The sequence below is a fragment of the Acipenser ruthenus genome, chromosome 48 (genome assembly GCF_902713425.1).
Source record: "Acipenser ruthenus chromosome 48, fAciRut3.2 maternal haplotype, whole genome shotgun sequence".
NCBI lineage: Eukaryota > Metazoa > Chordata > Actinopteri > Acipenseriformes > Acipenseridae > Acipenser > Acipenser ruthenus.
The window spans coordinates 3,039,306-3,063,116 of record NC_081236.1 but is presented as its reverse complement, the minus strand read 5'-3'; the positions used below and the strand labels follow the sequence as shown (position 1 = coordinate 3,063,116).

General features: G+C 41.5%; 1 long non-coding RNA gene across 2 annotated transcripts; it reads right to left on the bottom strand.

Annotated features, from left to right (window-relative positions):
* Positions 1-19,629: 19,629 nt before the first annotated feature.
* On the bottom strand, positions 19,630-23,459 carry LOC131721258 (uncharacterized). Of its 2 annotated transcripts, none has more exons than XR_009319911.1 (3): positions 23,138-23,459; positions 20,516-20,665; positions 19,630-19,833 (listed from the first exon to the last, which is right to left on the bottom strand). It is a non-coding gene; the product is annotated as an uncharacterized LOC131721258 (long non-coding RNA). The 2 variants fall into 2 exon arrangements; XR_009319910.1 differs by having other exon boundaries at positions 20,528-20,665; positions 23,138-23,458.
* Between the last annotated feature and the right edge of the window lie 352 nt (positions 23,460-23,811).

Sequence of the window (23,811 nt, the reverse complement as noted above, 5' to 3'; positions counted from 1 at the left end):
TAAAGCTGCCATCAATTGACACAAAATAAGCACTGCATTTAGGCAAACATATTTAAACATGTTTTTATACAAAGATGAACAAAACATAGATACCTGCACAAAGAGCTATAATAAATAGTATTTCATTAAAAAATATATTATACACACACACACACACACACACACACACACACACACAGTGGCTCTCAAAGGTATTCCCCCCCCCCCCCCTTGGACTTTTCCACATTTTATTGTGTTACAACATGGAATCAAAATGGATTTAATTAGAATAAGTCCAGAATGTCAAAGTGAAAAATAAAATCTACAATTGTTCTAAATTACAAATATAAAACAGAAAATAATTGATTGCATGGTATTCACCACCTTTGCTATGACACATCTAAATAAGCTCTGGTGTAACCAATTGTCTTTAGAAGTGACATAATTAGTTGAGTGGAGTCCACCAGTGTGCAAATATGGTGTTTCCCATGATTTCAGGTTAAATACACTTGTGTCTAGGAGGTCCCACAGTTGGTTCCTAACAAAAACTACATCATGAAGACGAAGGAACATTCAAAGCAAATCCGGAATAAGGTTCTTCAAAAGCATCAATCAGGGGTAGGGTGTAAGAACATTTCCAAGGCATTCAATATCCCCCGGAGCATAGTAAAGTCCATTAAGAAATGGAGAGAATATGGCACAACTGTGAATCTGTCTAGAACAGGCCGTCCTCAAAAACTGAGTGTCCGGGCGAGAAGGGCACTAGTCAGGGAGGCCACCAAGAGGCCAATGGCAACTCTAAAGGAGTTACAGTCTTCCACGGCTGAACTGGGAGACACTGTGCATACGGCAACTGGCCTTTATGGGAGATTGGCAAAAAGAAAGCCATTGTTGAAAAAAACTCACATCAAATATCGGCTAGAGTTTGCCAGAAGGCATGTGGGAGACTCTGAGACCAAGTGGAAGAAGATTCTATGGTCTGATGAGACCAAAATAGAGCTTTTTGGCCTCAACACTAAGCGCTATGTTTGGCGCAAGCCTAACACTGCACATCATCCTGAGAACACCATCCCTACCGTGTAGCATGGTGGTGGCAGCATCATGCTATGGGGATGCTTCTCTGCATCAGGGCCTGGAAAGCTCGTGAAGATAGAAGGCAAAATGGATGCAGCAAAGTACAGAGAAATCCTGGAGGAAAACCTGCTGAAGTCTGCAAGAGACCTGGGACTTGGGAGAAGATTCATCTTCCAGCAGGACAATGACCCCAAACATAAAGCCAAAGCCACACTGGAGTGGCTTAAAAACAAAAAGGTCAATGTCCTGGACAAGCCCAGTCAAAGCCTGGACCTCAATCCAATTGAGAATATGTTGAAAGAGTTGAAAATTGCTGTTCACCAAAGGTTCCCATCCAACTTGATGGAGCTTGAGCAATTTTGCAAAGAAGAATGGGCAAAAATTGCAGTGTCCAGATGTGCAAAGCTGGTAGAGACTTGTCCAAATAGACTCATGGCTGTAATTGCTGCCTCTACCAAATATTGACGCAAGGGGGTGAATACTTATGCAATCAATTATTTTCTGTTTTGTATTTGTTATTTTTCACTTTGACATTATGGACTTTGTGTTGATCAGTGGCAAAAACTCCTAATTCAATCCATTTTGATTCCATGTTGTAACACAAATGTTGGAAAGTCCAAGGGGGGTGAATACTTTTGAGAGCCACTGTATATATACAGTGCCTTGCAAAAGTAATCAGACCCCTGACCAATTCTCTCATATTACTGAATTACAAATGGTACATTGAAATTTCATTCTGTTTGATATTTTATTTTAAAACACTGAAACTCAAAATCAATTATTGTAAGGTGACATTGGTTTTATGTTGGGAAATATTTTTAAGAAAAATAAAAAACTGAAATATCTTGCTTGCATAAGTATTCAACCCCTGTGCTGTGGAAGCTCCCAGTTTACACCGATGAAAGAAATTGCCCTAACAAGGACACAATTACCTTACCATTGGCCTCCACCTGTTATTATGACATCTATATCATTTATATTACATTATTTATTTCTGTTTTAAAATGGAATATTTGCCTGCAGATAAATCTTTCTTTATATAAATATAAAAAGGTCTGGTATATGTGGGATTTGAAACCTTCAGTTTGCAAGCATGTTATGTTAACTGTCAGTGCTACACAATTAGTTGAGAGAAGCAGTATTTTGAAAGGTGAAGTCAGCCAGCAGAGAATTCTCGGAACACATATTAGAGATTTTTTTAGCTATCACTCATGTTCATCTTCATCATCCTCATTCTGAGATTTTGACCTTGAACTCTGAACATTTTTGGTTTCCTGTCAGTGTAATGCTCATTGTGGTCCCTATATATATATTAATTTGAAAGTAAAAATATATGAAAGCATGACAACCTTTATGTACAAAAATCTTCTCTAATATACAATTGAACAAGAACTGTTGAATATTTATTTTCATTTCATACAGTTATATATATGTGTGTATAAATAGGCTAGTGATAAAACTAGTGAGAATATTTTTACATTAAGAACACCTATAACAACCTACTGAGAATTCTGGAGTCAATTAACCAAATATTACAGCTACTTTAAGCATTATGAACTTCTGGCATTTTGCCCGTGGAGGTATTTTCTTTTGGTTATTACACACATGGGATGGCAAACAAAACATATTTATTAAAACAAGCTTTACTAGGTCGTGCCACATCCATGCTTGGTTTTCAAACACGTGGAGTTGAGCTAGAAGTAGTGTGATTGAGATTTTGAAAATAGTGAGGCATCTGATACTAGCACAGCTATGTTGTTTCCTGGCTTTGGTCTATTTGTCAGCAGGATAGATTCACAGAATCTCTCTTCAGGTTGATGTTTCTACAGATCAAACAAGCATTCATTATAGTCTTTTTATGATTGTGTACTTTATTACATAATATGGCCGTCATCGCAATAACTAATCAATGCAATAATATTTAAATGCAGTATTTTGTATTATGAACCCCTTTTAGCATGAGATTATAAAATTATTGATTATCATCCCAACAGTCGCTACCACTGTATGTGAAATTGTCTGTGAATGAATCGTTAACTTGTGTAAAGTATTTATCTTCGGTATATATATATAAAAATTACCTTCCCTGTATCAATAAAATAAAATAAATAAACTGCAATGTCACGGGGCGGAAACAGAGATATCAATATTAAACATGTTTATATTTGTATATAGATATATGAGAAAATCCAGGATAATTAATTACCTGTGTGTCTTCCAGGCTGATTCACCCCTGGTGAGGTGCCAGAGTAGATATCCTGACTTGGTGTCTGCAGCCCAGTGTAAATGTGTTCCATCTCTATAGCTAGTCCTCTAATGAAGAGAGGAAGAGCTGCACATGTTCCTATTCACACATCCACACACTTTGACCACCCTGTACAGGCTTGTTTTAAGATGTTTTCAGACCACCTCAGGAAGTGGTTTAAAGCTGAAAATACAGCTGCAAGGATAGTGTGCATTGGAGCACTACTGTGGTCTTATGATGTACATGTGGTCTTTATTTCTTCTGCAGAAATAACAAGCATGGCCGGATGTAAATTTAAAATGAGATCCATCAGTAACATGAAAGGTTGCTCATTGTCACTTAATTTACCCTGACATGTTATTAGGACCTGCACCCTGTATCGAGTTGGAAAACATTTGCAGTAATCACAGCATTGACTTGGCGTGACATAGACTCAACAAGCTGGAGTGATGAATGCATCATTTATCATTGAGATCTGGGGATTGTGCTGGCCATGAAAGATGCCTGAAGTCTCTGTCATGCTCCTGCCCCTGCTTCTGGCACGGTGCATGGGTGCATTATCATCTGCATCAGGGTACAAGTGCAGCATTGTCGGGTGCACTTGATCTGCAACACTGTTTAAGTAACCTACAGCATTTTTTCATTAATCAAGGGATCCAGCATATACCAGGAGAACATGCCCTACATCATGGCAATGCCAGATCCAATGGGCCAGACAGCTGCTAATAAAGTGGACAGAAAGGGTAAATCCACTCTATGTACATGTAAAATGTACCTTTGACATACAGGCAGCAAACTGTGTGCCTCCATTTACTCCCAGATTCAAAAAGGAAACAAAAAGCTGTTGGATGATGGTGAAAAACACACTTTTGAACTTCGGAACAGAAATAGCTTCGACTGATTATAATATATATATATATATATATATATATATATATATATATATATATATATATATATATATAAAAATCTAACACATATATATATTTATTGACCATTAATTTGTTTGAATTGAATTGGTTCAGTCAAGCTGAAAGTGGAGCAGGTGCTACAGATATGATGCATATTTCGATTCTTGTGGAAGATAATGAGAAGCTATTTAACTCATTTTAAGCTGTTTAGATAGACTGTATATAGTATATGTTGTGTTTCTCTTGTGCTTGTAAAATCTACAATGATATATTTGTATTAAACATATTAGCTTCAGGACCATCTCCACTGCTCCCATTGCCAGTGTGCAGCTGAACTGTAGAAGCAATGAAAAGATTAACTATTCAAATGCAGCATTTTAGTGAGATGCTGTTCCTTTAAAGGTTATATCAAGTGATGAGAACATACATACCAGTGAGATGTCTGTTATTATAGCAATCTATATTTTAAATCAGTACATTTATACACAATTATACATTCTACACATTATACTGTTTCTAATGACTAAATAACAAATACAAATTAATTAAAAGATTAAACAATATTTGTGCAGCAACGTTAAACAATAATTTTTTATTAATACTGTAGCGACCCAGCCAACTGAAAGGGGACCTTGTTGGTCTTTTGTGTTGTCCTGGTTGTTTGTCCTGTTTGTGTGTCCTGTGCTTTTGGTGTTTTGTGTATTGTTAAGGTTCAGACCACGCCACCTAGATATGGTGTGTGTGTGTGTGTGTGTGCATGCAAGGGAGAGCTGCAATTGGCCGGACTGGACAAGGACGCAGGAGCAGCAGGGGTATAAATACCTGGGACACACGAAACCGGGGGGAGAGAGAGTGGACGAGACAGTGTGCGAGACAGATAACAAGATTGACTCACAGAGCAACAGAGTGAGTCTGAGGTTACATAATCTCCAGTGTGACAGATGAGAGAGTGAGAGGCTGGGGGTCTGTGTTGAGGTCGGGAGTGCGTAAGGAACGGAGGGGGAACTACACTTTAGACAGTGACAGGGGAGTTTGTTACTTTTGTGGCGTGGTCCTGGCCCAAACAGGGACTCGGGACAGTATTGAGTTCTGTTCAAAGCAATACACTACTGTCATTTAGCCCTGCACACCTTGTCTCCAGTGTCATCCATCCTGTTGAGAGCTCGAGTCGTCACATTGGTGTCAGAAATGGGATGAAGAATCCACGCTGTTCAACAAGATGGAGGCGCGGGCAGAGCTGAACGCTGGTACAGGGAAACCGCAGCTGCAGGACGAGTTGGCATCGCAACTGCGACAGAGGAGTGGCCGGGAGATGGCAGAGGGAGACAGCTTTCAGGAGGAGATCGAGCTGCTATGAGAGGGCCTGTGATAAGCAGGCTCTAATGGTTACATCAGACCAGAAAGGAGTACACAGACAGACGGTAAATGCGCTTGCTTGCGCCGTTTTATTGTAAAATAAAAGGTTTGAACAAAACAAAACACAGGACACGGCGCTTGAGGCCAAATAAAACAGATAAACAAAACGGACTAACGCTTAAACAAACGGTGGACGGACAGACAAACAAACACGGTGAGTCAAACAGTTATTATTATTATTCTTTTTGTTATATTTTATTTTACCTCCTTCTCCACTCACCGAACACACAACCCCGAGTGAGTAAAACGTGCATCTATATATACTGTTGTGCCGGGATTCAATTACCAATTAATTATTCACTTGAATCCCAGCACGTGAATTAATTATGTGCAACCTCGTGCTCACATATTAAATACTTTAAATGCACGTGAAGTGATGTGCCATCCTCGTGCCTAAATACAATTCTACATCTTAAATAACTCGTGCTGCACACACCCATTTATATCCCGTGCAGCCATCTCTATACACCAGCATTAACACACGCAACATACAACATATAACACACAAATGCACACAGGGGTGGGGCACATTGCCACAGGGCCTCAGACAAGTGGACTGGAGTTCAGACGAGACACCAGTGGTGGAGCAGCAAGATAGCGCCGGGCTGGGGATCTGCACAGCGGCCAGAAAAGACAATGACGTCATTCAGGAAGGAGGACGGCGGACATCTTGGTGAAGATATAAACAAAGGGACCTACACTCCGCTCCATTTTTCTGGTAAGGCCGACTGGAATACATTTATAATAGTGGCCAGCTTAGAGGGATGGACTGATAGGGTTAAGACACTACTAATAGCTTGCTTGGATCCAGATACATTTAAAAAAATAGAGCCTGTCATTGATGCATCATCTGCTGAGTTCAAGACTGTGATAAACAAATTGGATGAATGTCTGAGTGTAAATGTAGGTTTAGATAAACCTCGAGATGGGTGTTGTGCCGATCACAACAGTGTGTGGAGCAATGAGAGAGGTGGGCCGGAGAGGAGGCCTGGGGGGGAAGTGTGGTCAAGGCGGGGCACTACAGTGGGCAATCTCCGTGGGAGGCCTACCTGGCCAAATTTCAGATGGTAGCGCTGGCCAATGGCTGGGACCTACTCGAAAAGACCGGTCAACTGGCAGCAGCGCTAGAAGGGGAGGCACTACAAGCCCTGCTAGACGTGGAAGCTGAAGAGCTGACAGATTACCAGGCTATTGTTACTGCTCTGGAACCCCGCTATGGAGGGGTTGAACCTGCTGTTGCTCTGCACCAAACCATGGCAACTCGTTTTTGGCAGATGGGAGAGAAACTGGGTGTGCTGGTCGCAGACGTGCGGTATCTTGCCCGGTAGGGATACTCCAGCTTTACACCTGCGGCTCAGGATGAACTGGCCACCGAGGCCTTTAACCGAGGCTTAACCCCCAAAGCCCAGTGCCAACAGGTCCGGATTGCTGCTCCAATCTCCCTAGAGCTTGCCCTGGCCCACGCACGCCAGACCTGGGTTTCTGAAAGAGCTGAGGATGATGTCACTCCTGTATGGGCCTCTGAAATGGTAGCGCTCTTGAAGATGGCACTCATGGCCACCCACCCGTGCGGCTGAGCCCCGCACACGGCTGTGTTGGGTCTGTGACAAGCCAGGCCACATCCAGTGCTTCTGCCCCGTGGCTGGGGCTGCTTCTCCACTCCAGAACTCCCAGCAGCAGGGAAACCAACAGGGACCGGGGTAAGAGACAGTTCCACCAGGCCTTCAATCCGCCTATGACTCGGGTCCAACCGCCAAGCCGAGGGGATGGGACCACGCCCCATCCAGGAGCTACCGACAGCCACCCTCACACGCCTGCCCTGGTAGTGTGGCAGACCTCTGTGGGAGATTATTGCCACACCTTCATCAAGATTGAGGGAGTTCCTTGCAACACCCTGATAGACTCAGGGTCCACGGTCACACTAGTTTGCCCAGATGTGTTGCCTGCCGGAGCCAAGCTGGAACCGACGACTGTACACCGTGACAGGAGAGGTGGCTCCCATGCTGGGAAAGGGGAGGTTTGTGACAGAGGTGGTAGGGAGAACGATACACCACCCCGTCTGGGTTACGGAGGTGCAGGACCCATGCATCTTGGGGTTGGACTTCATCCACTACATGGGGGGAGGGGGGGGGGGCAATTAGACCTGCAGTCAGGGACATTGCATTTAATGGGGGGCCCGAGCTTGGCCCTTTCGACTCTGAGGGGGCCCACCTTTGCCCTGGGGCGATGGGGTCAGGAGAGGGTTTTGTGTTCGTGATTTTGTTTGAAACTTTATTTTGCTCTGTGAGCACTGTGTTTTGTGTTTAAAATATTTATTTTATTTTTGTATTATTTAAATAAACTGCGCCGCCGCGTCTATTTTGAACTGCAGTACTTCCCTGGTGTCAGAGTGTTTCCCTTCCTGCTTCTGACCCGACATCACCGCACAGCCACCCTGTCACAGGCCCATTGACCTGCAGATTTCTGGAGCGTATGAACATGTTGCAATACAAGCCAAGGTCATGTTATTTGAGACCTGCAAACAGTGCTGTATACAGGTTACTATGAGTGCACTGCAATACATTAAACTAAAGCTGCCATCTACTGACAAAATAAACACTGCATCCAGACACACAAATTTAAACACATTTTTATAAAAAGATGAACAAAACAGACACCTGCACAAAGAGCTATAATAAATAGTATGTCATTAAATATATATAATAACAGAACAGAGAATACAAAACCCAAGGGCTGGGAGCCTTACATCATTCTGCCTTCTCTTAACCACAACATGGACCCAAATCAGTCCTTTCCCTCTCCGATATCAGGGCTGGATAACGCACTGAACTGGGACCACAAAATCCATTTAAACAAACTTCAGCTGTGTTAAGAAAAAAAAAAAACACATTTAAATGAATGCACCTTTTAGTTCTCAAACGGTTTACAGTGAGCATCTAGTAAAATTATGCAAGTAAGCAAGCAAAGAATTAAAATCGATCAGCAATCAAGACTTAGACCAAAGGAAACATTTTAGTAATTATTACATCTATGTGTAATCAAAGAATTCTACCATCTATAAAACAAACACCCTTTTTATACCTTTGGATGTCTAATTGTGACAAGTAGGCACTGTTTAGCTCCAGTGTATGTCCATGCAAATACAAATAGGTTATGCAGGAATAAACTGAAATGAAAGAAAAAGTACAGCTACTGTTTGTTATTTTAAATATTCTCTTTTGTCTTTCACCAAGATATGAACCCAGGATTATTTTCAAGGTTTAATATTCATTCATGTGGAAGGGTGGTGGGAGTTCTTAACACAACTTGGGTGCCTGATTTATTCTTTACCACAAGGTGGCACTGTGGTACTGCTTCTACCAACGATGGTATTAGCAGGTTACTTGGTCACCTTTGGTGCACATGCAAGTGCCACAAATAATCATCCAGAACAGAAGGTACAAAGGGAAATGAGAAAACAAAACACTTCTAAAACAAACTACAAAATAGGTGCTGCACTTTGCAGCGTTACCCCGACCGTCGCTATCCGCACGGCCCGGGTCTCCGTCCTACGCTCACCCGTTCCCTCACCCTGCCATGTGGATACTTTCCAGGGTCTAAAAAAAAAAAAAAAAATCCCTTTTCTTTCTTTTTATCTTGTTTTGTTCTCATTCCTCTCCGACTGTGCATGGTCCGGCGCTCCCGCTGGCTCGTTTTCCATCTTAGAGGGGCAGGCTGTGGGAACAACAGAGCATTATCTTATTGGGTCAGCAATCCCCCACCTCTACCCAGGGGTTCTGGTTAATTCCCCTTAGCCTATCTTTAAACCCCGCGTGTCTCCTTTCTCTCTCGCCGTCGTTCCTGGAACCCCGACGTGGCACGCTGGAGACCGGCACTGGACCTTGACCCTCCGCGCTGACTGGTAAGTAAGTATCTCCGGTCCCGGATGCTGGACCTCGAACTTTGGGACAGCAGCAAGTAGAACGCTGGCAGACCTTAGGCGTGTCCTGGCAGGATTACAAAAAGATCGCTCTGCGTAGGTAAGTGCAAAGTACAAAAATATGAAAAAAGTTTAAGCAGTTCTGGAAATGATCAAAGTACAAATAAAATAATGTTCTCTTTTCGCCCTTGGCCGTCTCCCGGGACCACGACCTTGACTCTACTGGGGAATGGATTGTCCAAGGAGTACCAACCAGACACAGCAAGGCAGTACATCCATGCTTGGTTTTCAAATACCTGGAGTTGAGCTAGAAGTGGCGAGATTGAGATTTTTAAAATAGCGAGGTAGATGATACTAGCACGGCTGTGTTGTTTCCTAGCTTCGGTCTATTTGTCAGCGGGAAAGATTTCCAGAATCTCACTTCAGGCATTCATTATTGTCTTTCTTTGATCGTGTAGGTTATTACATGACAAGTCACTCATCACAATGACTGATCATTGCAATAATATAAATTCAGTATTTTGTATTATTAACCCCTTTTAGCGTGATATAGATTTATTGATTATCATTCCAACAGTCGCTACCGCTGCATGTGGAACTGTCTGTGACTGAATCGTTAACTTGTGTAAAACATTTATCTTCCCTATATCAATAAAACAAATGACCTTCCCTGTATCAATACAATAAAATAAAATAAAAAAACTGTGCAATGTCACGGGGTGGAAACAGAGATATAAATATTAAACACTTTTATATTTGTATCAATATATTAGAAAATGCAGGATCATTAATTAGCTGTGTTTTCCAGGCTGTTTCTCCCCTGGTGGGATGTCAGAGTGGATATCCTGGTCTGGTGTCTGCAGTCCAGTGTAAATGTGTTCCATCTGCATAGCTAGTGCTCTAATGCTGCACATGTTCCTAAGAGGAATCTGACTTTCACATTCACACATTGTGACCAATCAGTGTAGGCTTGTTTTAAGATTTCCAGACCACCTCAGGATTAAAGCTGAACTACAGCTGTAAGGGCAGCGTGCATTGAAGCATTACTGTGGTCTGGACATGTATTTGTGGTCTTTATTTCTTCTGCAGAAATTACAAGCATGGCTGAATGTAAATTTAAAATGAGATCCATCAGTAACATGAAAAGTAGATCATTGTGACCTACTTTACCCTGACATGTTATTGACCTGCACCCTGTATTGAGTTGCAAAACCATTTGTAGTAATCACAGCCTTGACTTGATGTGACATATGAATGCATCATTCAAGCTCCCACCAAATCTCTTCAATTGGATTGAGATCTGGAGATTGTGGTGGCCATGAAAGATGCCTGAAGTCTCTGTCATGCTCCTGCCCCTGCTTCTGGCATGGGGCATGGGTGCATTATCATCTGCATCAGGGTACAAGTGCAGCATTGTTGGATGCACTTGATCTGAAGCAGTGTTTAAGAAACCTACAGCATTTGCTCAGTAATCAAGGGATCCAGGATATACAAGGAGAACATGCCCTACATCATGGCGATGCCAGATCCAATGGGGCAGACAGCTGCTAATAAAGTGGACAGAAAGGGTAAATCCACTCTATGTACATGTAAAAATGTACCTTTGATATACAGGCAGCAAACTGTGTGCCTCCATTTACTCCCAGATTAAAAAAGGAAACAAAACAATGTTGGATGATGGTGAAAAACACACTTCCTGCAGCACTTTGAATATCAGAAGAGTCAGTACAGGTCTCCCCATGTTACAGGCCCACTGACATGTACCTGCAGATTTCTGGAGCGTATTAACATGTTTTAATACAATGTTATAGTACATTAATACATGATTGAATATGAGACCTGCAAATAGTGCTGTATACAGGTATGAGTGCACTGCAATACATTAAACTAAAGCTGCCATCAATTGACACAAAATAAGCACTGCATTTAGGCAAACATATTTAAACATGTTTTTATACAAAGATGAACAAAACATAGATACCTGCACAAAGAGCTATAATAAATAGTATTTCATTAAAAAATATATTATACACACACACACACACACACACACACACACACAGTGGCTCTCAAAGGTATTCCCCCCCCCCCCCCCCCCTTGGACTTTTCCACATTTTATTGTGTTACAACATGGAATCAAAATGGATTTAATTAGAATAAGTCCAGAATGTCAAAGTGAAAAATAAAATCTACAATTGTTCTAAATTACAAATATAAAACAGAAAATAATTGATTGCATGGTATTCACCACCTTTGCTATGACACATCTAAATAAGCTCTGGTGTAACCAATTGTCTTTAGAAGTGATAATTAGTTGAGTGGAGTCCACCAGTGTGCAAATATGGTGTTTCCCATGATTTCAGGTTAAATACACTTGTGTCTAGGAGGTCCCACAGTTGGTTCCTAACAAAAACTACATCATGAAGACGAAGGAACATTCAAAGCAAATCCGGAATAAGGTTCTTCAAAAGCATCAATCAGGGGTAGGGTGTAAGAACATTTCCAAGGCATTCAATATCCCCCGGAGCATAGTAAAGTCCATTAAGAAATGGAGAGAATATGGCACAACTGTGAATCTGTCTAGAACAGGCCGTCCTCAAAAACTGAGTGTCCGGGCGAGAAGGGCACTAGTCAGGGAGGCCACCAAGAGGCCAATGGCAACTCTAAAGGAGTTACAGGAGTTTGGCGCAAGCCTAACACTGCACATCATCCTGAGAACACCATCCCTACCGTGTAGCATGGTGGTGGCAGCATCATGCTATGGGGATGCTTCTCTGCATCAGGGCCTGGAAAGCTCGTGAAGATAGAAGGCAAAATGGATGCAGCAAAGTACAGAGAAATCCTGGAGGAAAACCTGCTGAAGTCTGCAAGAGACCTGGGACTTGGGAGAAGATTCATCTTCCAGCAGGACAATGACCCCAAACATAAAGCCAAAGCCACACTGGAGTGGCTTAAAAACAAAAAGGTCAATGTCCTGGACAAGCCCAGTCAAAGCCTGGACCTCAATCCAATTGAGAATATGTTGAAAGAGTTGAAAATTGCTGTTCACCAAAGGTTCCCATCCAACTTGATGGAGCTTGAGCAATTTTGCAAAGAAGAATGGGCAAAAATTGCAGTGTCCAGATGTGCAAAGCTGGTAGAGACTTGTCCAAATAGACTCATGGCTGTAATTGCTGCCTCTACCAAATATTGACTCAAGGGGGTGAATACTTATGCAATCAATTATTTTCTGTTTTGTATTTGTTATTTTTCACTTTGACATTATGGACTTTGTGTTGATCAGTGGCAAAAACTCCTAATTCAATCCATTTTGATTCCATGTTGTAACACAAATGTTGGAAAGTCCAAGGGGGGTGAATACTTTTGAGAGCCACTGTATATATACAGTGCCTTGCAAAAGTAATCAGACCCCTGACCAATTCTCTCATATTACTGAATTACAAATGGTACATTGAAATTTCATTCTGTTTGATATTTTATTTTAAAACACTGAAACTCAAAATCAATTATTGTAAGGTGACATTGGTTTTATGTTGGGAAATATTTTTAAGAAAAATAAAAAACTGAAATATCTTGCTTGCATAAGTATTCAACCCCTGTGCTGTGGAAGCTCCCAGTTTACACCGATGAAAGAAATTGCCCTAACAAGGACACAATTACCTTACCATTGGCCTCCACCTGTTATTATGACATCTATATCATTTATATTACATTATTTATTTCTGTTTTAAAATGGAATATTTGCCTGCAGATAAATCTTTCTTTATATAAATATAAAAAGGTCTGGTATATGTGGGATTTGAAACCTTCAGTTTGCAAGCATGTTATGTTAACTGTCAGTGCTACACAATTAGTTGAGAGAAGCAGTATTTTGAAAGGTGAAGTCAGCCAGCAGAGAATTCTCGGAACACATATTAGAGATTTTTTTAGCTATCACTCATGTTCATCTTCATCATCCTCATTCTGAGATTTTGACCTTGAACTCTGAACATTTTTGGTTTCCTGTCAGTGTAATGCTCATTGTGGTCCCTATATATATATTAATTTGAAAGTAAAAATATATGAAAGCATGACAACCTTTATGTACAAAAATCTTCTCTAATATACAATTGAACAAGAACTGTTGAATATTTATTTTCATTTCATACAGTTATATATATGTGTGTATAAATAGGCTAGTGATAAAACTAGTGAGAATATTTTTACATTAAGAACACCTATAACAACCTACTGAGAATTCTGGAGTCAATTAACCAAATATTACAGCTACTTTAAGCATTATGAACTTGTGGAATTTTGCCCGTGGAGGTATTTTCTTTTGGTTATTACACACATGGGATGGCAAATAAAACATATTTATTAAAACAAGCTTTACTAGGTTGTGCCACATCCATGCTTGGTTTTCAAACATGTGGAGTTGAGCTAGAAGTAGTGTGATTGAGATTTTGAAAATAGTGAGGCATCTGATACTAGCACAGCTATGTTGTTTCCTGGCTTTGGTCTATTTGTCAGCAGGATAGATTCACAGAATCTCTCTTCAGGTTGATATTTCTACAGATCAAACAAGCATTCATTATAGTCTTTTTATGATTGTGTACTTTAATACATAATATGGCCGTCATCGCAATAACTAATCAATGCAATAATATTTAAATGCAGTATTTTGTATTATGAACCCCTTTTAGCATGAGATTATAAAATTATTGATTATCATCCCAACAGTCGCTACCACTGTATGTGAAATTGTCTGTGAATGAATCGTTAACTTGTGTAAAGTATTTATCTTCGGTATATATATATAAAAATTACCTTCCCTGTATCAATAAAATAAAATAAAATAAACTGCAATGTCACGGGGCGGAAACAGAGATATCAATATTAAACATGTTTATATTTGTATATAGATATATGAGAAAATCCAGGATCATTAATTACCTGTGTGTCTTCCAGGCTGATTCACCCCTGGTGAGGTGCCAGAGTAGATATCCTGACTTGGTGTCTGCAGCCCAGTGTAAATGTGTTCCATCTCTATAGCTAGTCCTCTAATGAAGAGAGGAAGAGCTGCACATGTTCCTATTCACACATCCACACACTTTGACCACCCTGTACAGGCTTGTTTTAAGATGTTTTCAGACCACCTCAGGAAGTGGTTTAAAGCTGAAAATACAGCTGCAAGGATAGTGTGCATTGGAGCACTACTGTGGTCTTATGATGTACATGTGGTCTTTATTTCTTCTGCAGAAATAACAAGCATGGCCGGATGTAAATTTAAAATGAGATCCATCAGTAACATGAAAGGTTGCTCATTGTCACTTAATTTACCCTGACATGTTATTAGGACCTGCACCCTGTATCGAGTTGGAAAACATTTGCAGTAATCACAGCATTGACTTGGCGTGACATAGACTCAACAAGCTGGAGTGATGAATGCATCATTTATCATTGAGATCTGGGGATTGTGCTGGCCATGAAAGATGCCTGAAGTCTCTGTCATGCTCCTGCCCCTGCTTCTGGCACGGTGCATGGGTGCATTATCATCTGCATCAGGGTACAAGTGCAGCATTGTTGGGTGCACTTGATCTGCAGCAGTGCTTAAGTAACCTACAGCATTTGTTCAGTAATCAAGGGATCCAGGATATACCAGGAGAACATGCCCTACATCATGGCGATGCCAGATCCAATGGGCCAGACAGCTGCTAATAAAGTGGACAGAAAGGGTAAATCCACTCCATGTACATGTAAAATGTACCTTTGACATACAGGCAGCAAACTGTGTGCCTCCATTTACTCCCAGATTCAAAAAGGAAACAAAAAGCTGTTGAATGATGGTGAAAAACACACTTTTGAACTTCGGAACAGAAATAGCTTCGACTGATTATAATATATATATATATATATATATATATATATATATATATATATATATATATATATTATATATATATATATAAAAAAAATCTAACACATATATATATTTATTGACCATTAATTTGTTTGAATTGAATTGGTTCAGTCAAGCTGAAAGTGGAGCAGGTGCTACAGATATGATGCATATTTCGATTCTTGTGGAAGATAATGAGAAGCTATTTAACTCATTTTAAGCTGTTTAGATAGACTGTATATAGTATATGTTGTGTTTCTCTTGTGCTTGTAAAATCTACAATGATATATTTGTATTAAACATATTAGCTTCAGGACCATCTCCACTGCTCCCATTGCCAGTGTGCAGCTGAACTGTAGAAGCAATGAAAAGATTAACTATTCAAATGCAGCATTTTAGTGAGATGCTGTTCCTTTAAAGGTTATATCAAGTGATGAGAACATACATACCAGTGAGATGTCTGTTATTATAGCAATCTATATTTTAAATCAGTACATTTATACACAATTATACATTCTACACATTATACTGTTTCTAATGACTAAATAACAAATATAAATTAATTAAAAGATTAAACAATATTTGTGCAGCAACGTTAAACAATAATTTTTTATTAATACTGTAGCGACCCAGCCAACTGAAAGGGGACCTTGTTGGTCTTTTGTGTTGTCCTGGTTGTTTGTCCTGTTTGTGTGTCCTGTGCTTTTGGTGTTTTGTGTATTGTTAAGGTTCAGACCACGCCACCTAGATATGGTGTGTGTGTGTGTGTGTGTGCATGCAAGGGAGAGCTGCAATTGGCCGGACTGGACAAGGACGCAGGAGCAGCAGGGGTATAAATACCTGGGACACACGAAACCGGGGGGAGAGAGAGTGGACGAGACAGTGTGCGAGACAGATAACAAGATTGACTCACAGAGCAACAGAGTGAGTCTGAGGTTACATAATCTCCAGTGTGACAGATGAGAGAGTGAGAGGCTGGAGGTCTGTGTTGAGGTCGGGAGTGCGTAAGGAACGGAGGGGGAACTACACTTCAGACAGCGACAGGGGAGTTTGTTACTTTTGTGGCGTGGTCCTGGCCCAAACAGGGACTCGGGACAGTATTGAGTTCTGTTCAAAGCAATACACTACTGTCATTTAGCCCTGCACACCTTGTCTCCAGTGTCATCCATCCTGTTGAGAGCTCGAGTCATCACATTGGTGTCAGAAATGGGATGAAGAATCCACGCTGTTCAACAAGATGGAGGCGCGGGCAGAGCTGAACGCTGGTACAGGGAAACCGCAGCTGCAGGACGAGTTGGCATCGCAACTGCGACAGAGGAGTGGCCGGGAGATGGCAGAGGGAGACAGCTTTCAGGAGGAGATCGAGCTGCTATGAGAGGGCCTGTGATAAGCAGGCTCTAATGGTTACATCAGACCAGAAAGGAGTACACAGACAGACGGTAAATGCGCTTGCTTGCGCCGTTTTATTGTAAAATAAAAGGTTTGAACAAAACAAAACACAGGACACGGCGCTTGAGGCCAAATAAAACAGATAAACAAAACGGACTAACGCTTAAACAAACGGTGGACGGACAGACAAACAAACACGGTGAGTCAAACAGTTATTATTATTATTCTTTTTGTTATATTTTATTTTACCTCCTTCTCCACTCACCGAACACACAACCCCGAGTGAGTAAAACGTGCATCTATATATACTGTTGTGCCGGGATTCAATTACCAATTAATTATTCACTTGAATCCCAGCACGTGAATTAATTATGTGCAACCTCGTGCTCACATATTAAATACTTTAAATGCACGTGAAGTGATGTGCCATCCTCGTGCCTAAATACAATTCTACATCTTAAATAACTCGTGCTGCACACACCCATTTATATCCCGTGCAGCCATCTCTATACACCAGCATTAACACACGCAACATACAACATATAACACACAAATGCACACAGGGGTGGGGCACATTGCCACAGGGCCTCAGACAAGTGGACTGGAGTTCAGACGAGACACCAGTGGTGGAGCAGCAAGATAGCGCCGGGCTGGGGATCTGCACAGCGGCCAGAAAAGACAATGACGTCATTCAAGAAGGAGGACGGCGGACATCTTGGTGAAGATATAAACAAAGGGACCTACACTCCGCTCCATTTTTCTGGTAAGGCCGACTGGAATACATTTATAATAGTGGCCAGCTTAGAGGGATGGACTGATAGGGTTAAGACACTACTAATAGCTTGCTTGGATCCAGATACATTTAAAAAAATAGAGCCTGTCATTGATGCATCATCTGCTGAGTTCAAGACTGTGATAAACAAATTGGATGAATGTCTGAGTGTAAATGTAGGTTTAGATAAACCTCGAGATGGGTGTTGTGCCGATCACAACAGTGTGTGGAGCAATGAGAGAGGTGGGCCGGAGAGGAGGCCTGGGGGGGAAGTGTGGTCAAGGCGGGGCACTACAGTGGGCAATCTCCGTGGGAGGCCTACCTGGCCAAATTTCAGATGGTAGCGCTGGCCAATGGCTGGGACCTACTCGAAAAGACCGGTCAACTGGCAGCAGCGCTAGAAGGGGAGGCACTACAAGCCCTGCTAGACGTGGAAGCTGAAGAGCCGACAGATTACCAGGCTATTGTTACTGCTCTGGAACCCCGCTATGGAGGGGTTGAACCTGCTTTTGCTCTGCACCAAACCATGGCAACTCGTTTTTGGCAGATGGGAGAGAAACTGGGTGTGCTGGTTGCAGACGTGCAGTATCTTGCCCGGTAGGGATACTCCAGCTTTACACCTGCGGCTCAGGATGAACTGGCCACCGAGGCCTTTAACCGAGGCCTTTAACCGAGGCTTAACCCCCAAAGCCCAGTGCCAACAGGTCCGGATTGCTGCTCCAATCTCCCTAGAGCTCGCCCTGGCCCACGCCCAAAGGATAGAGGCCATGCTAGAGGAGGGCAAGTGGGAGAAAAACCCAGCCTTCCCCTGGTCCATGCACGCCAGACCTGGGTTTCTGAAAGAGCTGAGGATGATGTCACTCCTGTATGGGCCTCTGAAATGGTAGCGCTCTTGAAGATGGCACTCATGGCCACCCACCCGTGCGGCTGAGCCCCGCACACGGCTGTGTTGGGTCTGTGACAAGCCAGGCCACATCCAGTGCTTCTGCCCCGTGGCTGGGGCTGCTTCTCCACTCCAGAACTCCCAGCAGCAGGGAAACCAACAGGGACCGGGGTAAGAGATAGTTCCACCAGGCCTTCAATCCGCCTATGACTCGGGTCCAACCGCCAAGCCGAGGGGATGGGACCACGCCCCATCCAGGAGCTACCGACAGCCACCCTCACACGCCTGCCCTGGTAGTGTGGCAGACCTCTGTGGGAGGTTATTGCCACACCTTCATCAAGATTGAGGGAGTTCCTTGCAACACCCTGATAGACTCAGGGTCCACGGTCACACTAGTTTGCCCAGATGTGTTGCCTGCCGGAGCCAAGCTGGAACCGACGACTGTACACCGTGACAGGAGAGGTGGCTCCCATGCTGGGAAAGGGGAGGTTTGTGACAGAGGTGGTAGGGAGAACGATACACCACCCCGTCTGGGTTACGGAGGTGCAGGACCCATGCATCTTGGGGTTGGACTTCATCCACTACATGGGGGGGGGGGGGGGGGGGGGGGGGGGCAATTAGACCTGCAGTCAGGGACATTACATTTAATGGGGGGCCTGAGCTTGGCCCTTTCGACTCTGAGGGGGCCCACCTTTGCCCTGGGGCGATGGGGTCAGGAGAGGGTTTTGTGTTCGTGATTTTGTTTGAAACTTTATTTTGCTCTGTGAGCACTGTGTTTTGTGTTTAAAATATTTATTTTATTTTTGTATTATTTAAATAAACTGCGCCGCCGCGTCTTTATTTTGAACTGCAGTACTTCCCTGGTGTCAGAGTGTTTCCCTTCCTGCTTCTGACCTGACGTCACCGCACAGCCACCCTGTCACAGGCCCATTGACTTGTACCTGCAGATTTCTGGAGCGTATGAACATGTTGCAATACAAGCCAAGGTCATGTTATTTGAGACCTGCAAATAGTGCTGTATACAGGTTACTATGAGTGCACTGCAATACATTAAACTAAAGCTGCCATCTATTGACAAAATAAACACTGCATCCAGACACACAAATTTAAACACATTTTTATAAAAAGATAAACAAAACACAGACACCTGCACAAAGAGCTATAATTAATTGTATTTTATTAAATATATATAATAACAGAACAGAGAATACAAAACCCAAGGGCTGGGAGCCTTACATATTGTTCACACCATTCTGCCTTCTCTTAACCACAACATGGACCCAAATCAGTCCTTTCCCTCTCCGATATCAGGGCTGGGTAACGCACTGAACTGGGACCACAAAATCCATTTAAACAAACTTCAGCTGTGTTAAGAAAAAAAAAAAAAACACATTTAAATGAATGCACATTTTAGTTCTCAAACGGTTTACAGTGAGCATCTAGTAAAATTATGCAAGTAAGCAAGCAAAGAATTAATCGATCAGCAATCAAGACTTAGACCAAAGGAAACATTTTAGTAATTATTACATCTATGTGTAATCAAAGAATTCTACCATCTATAAAACAAACACCCTTTTTATACCTTTGGATGTCTAATTGTGACAAGTAGGCACTGTTTAGCTCCAGTGTATGTCCATGCAAATACAAATAGGTTATGCAGGAATAAACTGAAATGAAAGAAAGTACAGCTACTGTTTGTTATTAAATATTTTATCTTTCACCAAGATATGAACCCAGGATTATTTTCAAGGTTTAATATTCATTCATGTGGAAGGGTGGTGGGAGTTCTCAACACAACTTGGGTGCCTGATTTATTCTTTACCACAAGGTGGCACTGTGGTACTGCTTCTACCAACGATGGTATTAGCAGGTTACTTGGTCACCTTTGGTGCACATGCAAGTGCCACAAATAATCATCCAGAACAGAAGGTACAAAAGGGAAAGGAGAAAACAAAACACTAACAAACTACAAAATAGGTGCTGCACTTTGCAGCGTTACCCCGACCGTCGCTATCCGCACGGCCCGGGTCTCCGTCCTACGCTCACCCGTTCCCTCACCCTGCCATGTGGATACTTTCCAGGGTTCAAAAAAAAAAATCCCTTTTCTTTCTTTTTATCTTGTTTTGTTCTCATTCCTCTCCGACTGTGCATGTTCCGGCGCTCCTGCTGGCTCGTTTTCCATCTTAGAGGGGCAGGCTGTGGGAACAACAGAGCATTATCTTATTGGGTCAGCAACCCCCCCCCCCCCCGGCCCACCTCTCAGTCACTCAGAGAGAGGGAAATCCAACACACCCTCTTCCCCACCTCTCCGTGTCACTGCCATGACTGACAGGCGGATCTACGAGGCTTCTGCCCCCTTCCTGAAGTACCACGCATGCGCCAGACAGTCAGCACAGATCTCCCCTGTTACAATTCACTATACAGGCAATTAATCATGGATGAATTACTTGCATTAAAAATTCTCATAGAGCAAGGAAAATTACCTGTAGGAATCAGTTTATTATACAGTAACCCTAAATTTTAGGTGTGATCTGTTGATTAATTTGCGTTTTTTTTTTTTAATTAATAGTATTATTAATGTGGCTAGTAAATAATTGGTGTAAGAAAGAATCTGCACGTTTCTTACCCATCTGTTTGTTGGATTTAAAATACTTACCCGTACTCCTTTACTGAGGTGCGATAAATTAGACAACAAATAGGGCTTAATTTATGACAGGGCAGTAAACATTATGGGGCACCATAATTGCAATCAGTATGCAAGTTCATGATTTCCATTTTTATTATTGCAATTGTATTCATTCTCACTCATTAAATTCTAGTCATTACCATTTAATGTTGACATTAGGAGAACCGTGCAGAATTGTTTAAACTGCATTCTCCTGTAGGCATTCAAGAAATGTATTCATTAAATTAGCAAAGTGCTCCCCCAGTGCTTTCTTCCACAGCAATATGCAAGAATCTAAAACATGCTATTAAGAACCGGAGCTCCCATCTTTCAATATGCCTTGCAGGATATTGTAAACGTGTGATTCACACACCATAAAAGAGCCAAGTGCACTTGCAAACTGCATTGTGAACACAAACAAACTCAGTCCTGAAAACAGAAAGGGACCAAAAAAAAAAAAAAAAAACGAACTTTAGCTCGCATGCAAATGAACTCTGTCCCTTTGCTCGCAGATAAGTGTGAACAGCAAGCACATTCCCTCCCCTTCTAGCGCTGTTGGTACAGTACTGTCAGATTTACATGTACTCTATCTATATATACACACACAAACTCAGGGGAGACATTTAAGGAGGACAGAAATGCTTTAAACTCCTGTAAGTGGTTGTGTCTGTGCTCTGGGCATGCTATGTGTCCAGACAACTTTTTAATAATCAAGAAAATCACACACTTATTTAATATGAAGTTTTAACAAATCAGCGCAGTAGTGCCCTTTCGGTTTATTAAATGCTTTAAAAAAAGTGGATTGGTTGCTCAGACCACCGTAAATCTCAAGTAATAAGCAATCAGGTTTAACAGCATTAGTACTTCAAAATACAGTAATACAAATATGGTTATTAATTTAGCCTTAAGGCTAGTCATGCAAAAAGCTAGGAGCACCCACAGCTACATTCTAGATTATTCAGGTTATCACATAATTTCTATACCTTATAGCAATGCATCAAATATAAAAGATACATTTAAATATATGCTTACCTTCTAGTATATGGAAGTGTAGTGTATAAGAACTGACTCTTCAAAAGTCAGACTTCTGACTTTGATCAAACAGCAATCAGTTTTTCAGAGACACTCAGAGCATGGACCACGTCAGCTTGCAAGATCAAGTTCAATGGTTCCAAATGGAGTCTTGCTCTGGGCTTACATAGGATTTTCCCTCCATTGAATACATCAGGAGTCCCAATTAAATCTAATCATCAATCTGCCTTGACAGTTCTTATCTTTGAGTTAATGATATATTCTAAAATAATCCCGTCAACTCCTTTTTAAAACTAATTTGAGTTATATAAAAAACATTTAAAATTAATTGGATACAACGCCTTTCCAAAATATTGGAACATGATCTCATGGTTCTCATTTTCAACCCCTCCTTTCTCTAAAAAGTCAGGCGAACCAAAGTTCACAGGATCTTTGCTACAAGTCTATATGTGTATTAAAAGAGATGCTGTTTTATATATAACATCAACTTTTTGTGTGATTATATTAGCCTGGGTCTACAATATATTTTCTCTGAGAAGCTGTGATAGTGATGGCTTTGCAGGGGTGATGTCAGACCAGAAACACAGACTCAACTCCAGGAAGTAGCGGGGCAAAACTGAAACACTACGGCGTTCATCTCTTTTATTAAATACGTTTTTAAACAAGACAAAACACTTACAAAACAAAAGGGCACTTTTGCCATACAAATAAATAATTCTCGTGCTGGTGTATAAACCAGCACACTTAGCAATTGTTATATTTTCAGTTATTTCTCTTTGATATTTGATATTTCAGGTTGTTTGTTATTTTTCCCAATGATAGCACACACGCATGGGAATAACAAACACAGTCCACAGCTCCTTCCCTTACTACACACGGTTCTGCAGTCCTGTTTAAAAATATCTGAATCACTCAGCGCTGCACTCGCACTGAGCCTAAAACAGTCCATACAAATAGTGCCAACGACTCACGTTTGTCTCCTTGTTTCCAAACGGCATCTACTCCTGTGTTGACTCTCCCCGATTTCTTTTATCCTGCCGAGATTGTTTTCAAGCTTTTGTTCCATGTTTGATTGCAGTTCTTCTGTTCCGCGTCTCCACACGCACACACACGAGACCGCAACAACAAAACTAATCCTTTTTCATGCTGCCCTTGCATGCACGTTTCGCTACTCAGCTAGTCCGTCTTAGTTTAACATTTGTAACTCTGGACTTGACACTTTGACCTCTCTTCCTACTGTGGTAGCCTGGCTTCTTTTTAAGCTCTGAGCATTCCCGCCACAGTTAAAACTGACCACTCTCATTCGGGCCTGTTCAGTGTAATTTGTTCCTCCATTTCTTAAAGGCGTATTCCACTAAAATCGTACATAAACTGTTTTTAAACCAAATACACACTTAAGTGAGATGTACTGCTTTTATTTCCAACTACTTCACGATGTTATGTTAGTAATAAAAAGCAATATATCTCACAATATATATTTATATTATATTTGAATATATATTTAATAACTTTAAGTTGTCTCCTCAAACATACTGCAATTATTCTCTCCAAACAAATACATAGTTATACTAAAGACAAGAAAACAGCTAAAATTCATAGGACCATAATAATAACAATTATCCTCCCACCCGATTTTAATAATCGC